A 9,024-nucleotide genomic window follows, 5' to 3' on the forward strand; every position below is an offset into this window, starting at 1 on the left:
GCAACGACACCAGTGCCAGGCTATATCAGCCCTTGCCCTTCCCTTGGACAACATCGTTGGCGTGGAGAGGGGAGACTTGCAGTATGGGCAACTGCTGGTCTTCCATACAACCTTGCCCAGGCCTTAGTCAACATCTAAATCGATGGACAGCCGAAGAAGATATTAAACCATTCCCAACGGCGCTAGTAAAATTTACAGCTTTACTATCCTACCTACCTATAATACCACTTTCAAGGAATTATAGATGTATCTGCATTCCCAGATCACCCTGTTCTACCACACTCGTCAGTACGCTACCGCTCACCGTGCAAGTCCTACCTGGTTTGTCAATGAATTTAAATTTGAATGAATTTGAGAGTGGCTCAGTGGCTCAGTCCTCTGTCAATGGTTCTCTGTTTTCCAGTGGTCCAATATCCACTCTCATCTCTCTTTCACACTTTATGTGTAAGAATATTGATACTAGTTCCAACACTCTGACATTTGATGGGAACCATTTAGCGAGGTATTAGGTCAAACAGAAGGACATTTGGACAGCTACACGGATGGGAACTGTTTACACCATAAGACCATGAGATATAGGAGCAGAAGCTGGCCATTCTGCCCATTGAGGCCTCTCTGCCATTCAATCGGGCTGATCTAATTCTTCCAGTCATCCCCACTCCCCACACCCCATACCTTTTGATGCCCTGGCTAATCAAGAACCTCTCTATCTCTGCCTTAAATATATCCAATGACCTGGCCTCCACAGCCGCTCGTGGCAACAAATTCTACAGATTTACCACCTTCTGAATGAAGTAACTTCTCCGCATCTCAGTTCTAAAAGGACGTCTTTCAATCTTGAGGTCATGCTCTCTTGTCCTGGAGTCACCTACCATGTGAAATAACTGCTTTATCTAATCTGTTCAGGCCTTTGAATGTTCAGAATTTTCCATTAGATCCCCCCTCATTCTCCTGAACTCCAGGAAATACAGCTCAAAAGCTGCCAGATGTTCTTCATACGGGAACCCTTTCATTACTAGAATCATTCCCGTGAATCTTCTCTGAACCCTCTCCAATGTCATTATATGCTTTCTAAAATAAGGAGCCCAAAACTGCACACAATACTCCAAGTGTGGTCTCACAAGTGCCTTATAGAGCCTCAACATCACGTCCGTGCTCTTATGTTCTATACCTCTAGAAATGAATGTCAATATTGCATTTGCCTTCTTCACAACTGACTCAACCTGGAGGTTAACATTTCAGGTATTTTACACAAGGACTCCCAAGTCCCTTTACATCTCTGCATTTTGAATGCTCCACCCATCTATATAATAGTCTGCCTGTATATTTCTTCCACCAAAGTGCATGACTATTTGCTTTCCAACATTGTATTTCAACATTAGTTTAGTGAGATATTAGGTCAAACACAAGGACATTTGGACAGGCACATGGACAGGAATGGTTTTAGTGAGATATTACATCAAACACAAGGACATTTGGACAGGTACACGGACAGGAACAGTTCCATACAATATTACAAGATTAGAAGGAACTTGTTTTGCCAGAGAGTGGTGAATCTGTGGAATTCATTGTCACGGGCAGCTGAGGAAGCAAAGTTGTTGTATGTATTTGAGGTGGAAGTTGATAAGTTCTTCATTAGTCAGGGTGTGAAAGTTTATTGGGGAGAAGACTGCTATGTAAAAGAAAAAAAGAGTCCACGCAGTGAACCTTGCAAGGATTCCATTTGTTAAGGTTACCTCTTTTTCTGCAAAGCCCAAGAGAATCATCCCAATTCAAGGCACAATAGTAGCATAGTCGTTAGCATGACGTTATTTCATTTTGGGGTGTTCTGGAGCTCGGAGTTCAATTACTGTACCATTCCATAAGGAGTTTGTAGGTTCTTCCAATGACAGTTATGATTTCCTCCAGGTGCTCTGGTTTCGTCACACATTCCAAAGATGTACTGGTTAGAATGTTAGTTGATTATTATAAATTGTACTATTATTCAGCTAGGGTTAAATAGATGGGAAACGGATTGCTGTGTTTCATGAGCTGAAAGGGCCTATGAGAGGAAGTAGGAATGCAGGGAGCCGAGTCTCTGTACATCTTCCCCCTGAAATGCTGGGTTCTCTCAAGGTCCTCTTATTTCCTCCCACAGTCCAAAGACGTAGTGGTAGGTTAGTTGGTCAGTGTAATAGTTGTACCGTCAGTAGGATAGGGTTAAATTGGGATTGTTGCGGTTTCTGGGTGGTGTGGTCAAATGGCCAGAAGGACCATTCAGTGTTGTTTCTCTAAATAAATAAAAAACACACACTCTCAACAGTTTAGGAACAGCTTCTTCATCTCCGCCATCAGATTTCTGAATGGTCCAAGATCCCGTGAACACTACCTCACTAAATGGCTCTTCTTGACATTATTGATTTATTTTGTATCTATTATTGTAACTTAGTCTATTTTTATGTGTATTGCATGGTATGGTTGCAGCAAATCAACAAATGTCAGTGATCATCAGCCTGATCCTCACCCACTTGTCCTGACCTATTTCCGAGGAGAAGGTCAAACTTACCTTCTGTCCAGTAAAAGGCCACGATATATTGGCCGAGGAAACATTGTTGAACAAAGTCTACCCAAACTAAGTCTTGAGCACTATGGCAATCCCAGACTCGGTTAGGAAAGTTAAAAGCTCCACCATCACAAGCCAATACTTCTTGCAATCTCCCTGCTCTAATTTCTGTTGGTCATTGGGGCTTGCAGTACAGCCCCAAAAAGGTGATAAGCAGAGAGCTAAAGAACACTACAGCATGGAAACAGACCATTCAGCCCATCTAGTCCATTCCAAAACCATTTGCCTACTTGCACTGGGACCATAGCCCTCCATACCCCTTCCATCCATGTACCTAACCAAACTTTGCAAATGGTTGACATTGAGCTTGCATGCATCACTTGTGCTGGTAGCTTCTTTCCACACTCTTACAACCCTCTGAGCAAAGAAATTTCACCTCATATGCTTCTTAAATGTCTCACCTTTTCAAGCTTAACCCATGACCTCTGGTAGAAGCACCACCCAACCTCAGTACAAAAAGCCTACTTGTATATACACAATCTATAACACTCATAGTGTAGCAAACTCCTATCAAATCTCCTTTAAATCTTCTACATCCTGAAGAATGCTGTCCTAACCCATTTAATCTATCTCAGGTCCACCAGGCGCGACAACATCCTTGTAAATTTACTCTGTACTCTTTCAACCTTGCTTACATCTTTCCTGTAGGCACGTAGGTAACCAAAATTGCTTACAATGCTCCAGATTAGGAGTTCATTATACAAGATTATACGAGTTGAACATAACATTCCATTTCCTGTACTCGGTACATTGAGTTATGAAGGCCAATGTGCCAAAAGCTTTCTTTCCGACCCTATCTACCTCTGACACTATTTTCAATGAAATATGTACCTCTATTCCCACTTCTACCACACTCCACAGTACGCTTCTCTTCTCTGTATAAGACCTTCCCTGGTTGGTCCTACTGAACTGCAACACCTTGCACTTGTTTGCATTAAATTCCACCTGACATTTTCAGCCCATTTTTCCAGCTGATCCAGATCCCTCTGCAAGCGTTGATATACTTAACTCACTGTCCACTGCACCCCAATCTTTACTTCATCCATAAACGTGCTGATCCAGTTGACCACATTATCATCCAGATCATCAATATAGATGACAGACAACATTTGACCCAGCACCAATCCCTGCGGCACACCACGAGCCACTGTCCTCCATTCAGAGAGGCAACCATCTGCTACCAGTCTCTGGCTTCTCCCACAAAACCAATGTCTAATCCAATTTACTACCTCATGCTGAATGCCGAGTCACTGAAGCTTTTTGACCAAACTCATATCCGGGACCTTCGCAAATGTCTTGCTGAAGTGGATGCAGTCAACACCCAGTGCCTCATCACACTGCGTAATGATCTGATCTAGATGAACAGTTTGCAAGAGAAGCTTTTCACTGTATCTACGTATATGTGTCAACCAATTCCACTACACCTCTCACTTAAACTGTGCCCTCACTGCATCATAACAGGTTCCTCTTGTCCATACCAAACACCCCATACAACCATATCCAGAACTTCATTCTTTGTCATTTCCACCATCATCACAAGCACACTTTTAGTTCCTCCCTCCACCCCACTCCTTACTTTCTGCTGGGATTGCTCTCCAGATGTCTCCCTTGTCCATTATCAAGTTTTCTTCCTAAAGTTTGCTGGGAATGCCATACAGTGTTGAAAGTGATCTTTGTTTTCATTTGTCCGCAAGCTTGTGTTGATGGCTGCAGAGCGGCCAACCCCAATGAGAAAAGGCAATATGAGATGGAATATTTCCGCTGAGGAAGACCACTAGAAGAAGAGAAGAAAAAAAAGAAGAAAAAAAGGGGAAGAGAGGAACTGAGAATGAAATAATTGACTATGACGATTAATATGAAAACAATTTTCACAAGATTTTCAAATGGACCAAGCATTGGGCAGGGATATAACCTTGACAAGGGGACCAAGCTCTTTGAAAGCATAGAGACCAACCTCCTTGATCGGAACTTAATCATCAAGAGATAGCCAGGAAGTCAACCCTTAGCACCAGTGATGGAGCTGAGTGAAAAAGCTAGCTGGGTGTAAAAGATAGGACCTGCCATCAATGTATTAATTGAGCAATTGGTAAACTGAAAAATAAAGTTTTTCTTTGCAAAAGATCACAGTCTTAGCAGTGTCTGCTTACCTCTGTTAGTTCATGACCTTGGTGTGAAACATGACAGCACAAGTAGTGCAGACCACTTGGCCCCTCCAATCCTACCCCCATTCACCAGGCCCATGAATGATCTGTACCATAAGCTTTAAATGTACCCAGCCCAGTAACTTGACCTCCGCAGCTGTCTGTGGCAATGAATTCCACAGATTCACCACCATCTGGTGCAAGAATTTCCTTACGTCCCCTCAGCCAGGTCTCAATTCCCCTTCTGCGCCAGTGGCCATTTTCCTCTCCTGCAAAATTCAATCACTGAACAACCTATCGCCCAACCCACAGCTGGTACTCAGCGAGAATGATTACTTTCAGGGTATCTCCTATCTTTTCCCATTGTGAAATATGCTCACCAATCTGTATCCAGTGTAGTCACCGATCCATAGAACAGGGTCGACCCATGACGTGCTGATTTAAACCAGACACCTCACTAATCAAATCCCTTTTGGCTGCACAATAGCCCTCTCCCACCCCCCCCAATCTCTGCACACCTGTATGACTTCTCTAAGATTCTGTTAAACACCACTATTGTTAATGGGCAAGTCTCTCTCTTATTTCCCACCTCCCTCCATTTAATATCTCCTATCACATTTCATCTCGTTCAGCTCTTTGCCTCTTCCACCTATCACCTCCCAGATTTTCACATCATTCTCTTTCTCCCCTACCCCCACCAGCCAGCTCCTTTTCTCCCCTCTTCCCATACCCTTTTGTTCCGGCGTCTGTCCTCTTCTTTTCCAGTCCTGATGAAGAGTCTCAGTTTGAAACACCGACCGTTCACTTCCATGCCTAGATGCTGCTTCCCTGCTGAGTTCCTCCAGCATCATGTGTGTGGCTTGAAAGTTCTGCAGAACCTTGTCAGTCTCTGCATAACTCACTGACCTATGAACTCAGTGCCCTGACTAAGATGTTAAGAGGCATTGATCATGTGGATAGTCAGAGGCTTTTTCCCAGGGCTGAAATGGTTGCCACAAGAGGACACAGGTTTAAGGTGCAGGGGAGTAGGTACAGAGAAGATGTCAGGGGTAAGTTTTTCACTCAGAGAGTGGTGAGTGCGTGGAATGGGCTGCCAGCAATGGTGGTGGAGGCAGATATGATAGGGTCTTTTAAGAGGCTTTTAGAAAGGTACTTGGTGCTTAGTAAAATGGCTATAGGAAAGCCTACTAATTTCTAAGGTAGGGACATGTTCTGCATAACTTTGTGGGCCAAAGGGCCTTTATCGTGCTGTAGGTTTTCTATGTTCTTATGAAATAAGTAGTGCAAAAATAGAAAGAAAAAAGCAGTAAGGTAGTGTTCAGTGGTTCAATGTCCATTCAGAAATTGGATGGCAGAGGGGAAGAAGCTGTTTCTGAATCGTTGAGTGTGCCAGCACCGGCAGTCACACACATCATCATGCACTCAGTACTAACCTCCCGAAGCTGCAGGTCCTTCTGTAGAATAACACTCCTAACCACTGGCTTTCCCTCAATGCAGCACATACTCAACACCACCCACTCACCATCAACCTCTCCCTCAGCACTGACCCACCACCCACATTCCAGCACCTCCCCCACATCCCCACATGTTCACCACATTCTGAGTGAGCAGATTTCCCATCTCAGTCTCAGCCTGAGATGTGACCCCTTGTTCTTGCACTTGCAGCTCAAGTTAACATCCTCTGGCCAGATTAGGTACACTCTTCCTCATCCTTCTAAATGCCAAGAGAATACAGGCGTGGGTGACTTACATCCTGGGAAGTAAGCAAGTGACTGCTGAACAAGGACAGTCAGTTCCCCTGCCACACCACCTGTGGCTTAACTTCATAAGGAGCTCGGGGAAATTTACCATGTCACCAGACTCTCGCAAATTTCTGAGAATGTACCACGAAGAGCATTCTAACTGGTTGCATCACCGACTGGTATGGAGGGGCCAATGCACAGGATTGCTTTAAGTCGAAAACAGTTGTAGACTCAGTCTATCTGCACTACTTATTTTGTAACTCATAGTAATTTTATGTCTTTGTACTGCACTAATGACACAGAAGGTTAGAGAGCTATGGGTAACCGTAGGTAATTTCTTAAGTACATGTTTGACACAGCATTGTGGGCCGAAGGGCCTGTATTATGCTGTAGATTTTCTATGCTTAACAGGAAGGAGTCAATAACCCGACTGGGTGTTTTTTATAGACCACCAAATAGAAACAGAGACATCGAGGAACAGAAAAAGAGAAACAGATTCTGGAAAGGTGTAATAATAACAGAACTGTTGTTGTGGGAGATTTTAATGCATAAATATGACCTTCATGGAAGAGTCATCAGAAGAAAACCCTTCCTGCGTCCTCACCAGAAAATTCAGGGTTAGAAGTTAGCAAAGAACATCTAAACAAGCCTGATGCATTGTGGAAACAAGTCCTGTGGACTGATGAAGTTAAAACAGAATTTTTTGGCCGCAATGAGCTGTGTTCTCCTCTGGTCCATGTGCCTCGCCCAGCCCAGGAGTACTTTGCCCAGCCCGGTGCTGGGGTTCCCTCATCCGGTGCTGGGGTTCCCTTGTCCCATCCAGGAGTCTCTCATCCTGTCCTGTGCCTCTCCTCGTCCTGTAGCCATGTCTTGTCCTCGCTGGGTTGTGGAGTCCGAGCCCGAGTCAAGTCCCAGGTTCTGGGTCCTTGTCCAGTCTCTGGCTTGGAGTCCAAGTCCAGGCTCCTAGTTCCCAGTTCCGTGTCCTGGTTCCGCTAGCCTTGTCAAGTCCAAGCCCAGGGCTGGAATCCTTGTCTCGTCCAGAACCTGTGTCGTGTCCAGCGTCCTTTCTTCCCCAATTTCCTTGCTTCCTTCTCACATCTAGTCCTGTTCCTGGTAGTTCAGTGTCTGTGTCGTGCATTTGGGTCCACTCCCAACGCCCCTCCATATGACAGAACAGTCCAACCAGACTTGGACCCAGCGACACAGACACTGTCGTTTAACACTCGCTATCCTCTCTCCTGTTGAATGACCCCCAATCACCTGTGTCACCCATAGTCTTGGGAAGCATTTTGGGTTGCCAGGAGGCTCCCATAGAGTGGGGATACTGTCATGGTCCGGCTCATGAACTCCGCATTCTGGTTCACGGTCCGGTCCGTGTTCCTTAATCCCGGTTTTCCGGCTTTCCCCAGTTTCTGTTGAGGCAGCTGATTCTCGTTTGGACTGGTTTCATAAATAGCATCAGGATTCAGCCTCTGGCTGCAGGATTGTTCCTGTCCTAACTCCCTGTCTGTATCCCTTCCCTTCATCTTCCTCCTGGAGTTTTGCCTCGCCTCACCTTGCTTTCCCTTGCCTGGAGCCTTGCCTCGCCTCGCCTGTGTTTGGAGCCTCGCCCTGTTTGGAACTGTCTGTCTGTGTCCATGCCTTCGCTAGGTAGATCCAGCCATTTTGCCTCTACCCAGTGCTATCGTGTTTGCTGTTGTGTGCTGGGGCAGCAGGCTGAGGGTAGCAGACACCAACAGAATCAAAAAACTCATTTGTAAGGCCAGTGATGTTGTGGGGGTGGAAATGGACTCTCTGACGGTGGTGTCTGAAAAGAGGATGCTGTCCAAGTTGCATGCCATCTTGGACAATAACTCCCATCCACTCCATAATGTATTGGTTAGGCACAGGAGTACATTCAGCCAGAGACTCATTCCACCGAGATGCAACACTGAGCATCATAGGAAGTCATTCCTACCTGTGGCCATCAAACTTCACAACTCTTCCCTTGGAGTGTCAGACACCCTGAGCTAATAGGCTGTTGCTGGACTTATTTCCACTTGTCACAATTAACTTAATATTATTTAATTATTTATGGTTTTATATTGCTATATTTCTTCACTATTCTTGGTTGGTGTGGCTGTAAAGAAACCCAATTTCCTGAGGGATCAATAAAGTATGTCTATCTGTCTGTCTGTCTGTCCATGTGCCTCGCCCAGCCCAGGAGTAGATGTGAGAAGGCTTAATAGAGATGGTGATAGCCCCCTGACTAACCAAACTTAAGAAATTTCATTTGGGTAGATGCTGCACTATATGTCCCGTTACAAATCAGTACCCTGAAATAACAAACGGTACACAACATATGATTAACAAAATGCTGGTGGAACACAGCAGGCCAGGCGGCATCTATAGGGAGAAGCACTGTCGACGTTTCGGGCCGAGACCCTTCATCAGGACTAACCGAAAGGAAAGATAGTAAGAGATTTGAAAGTAGTGGGGGGAGGGGGAAATGCGAAATGATAGGATTTCATCATTTCAGAAACTGTCTGTGCACGCAAAG

The sequence above is a fragment of the Hemitrygon akajei genome, chromosome 7, assembly GCF_048418815.1.
Source record: "Hemitrygon akajei chromosome 7, sHemAka1.3, whole genome shotgun sequence".
NCBI classification, from domain to species: domain Eukaryota; kingdom Metazoa; phylum Chordata; class Chondrichthyes; order Myliobatiformes; family Dasyatidae; genus Hemitrygon; species Hemitrygon akajei.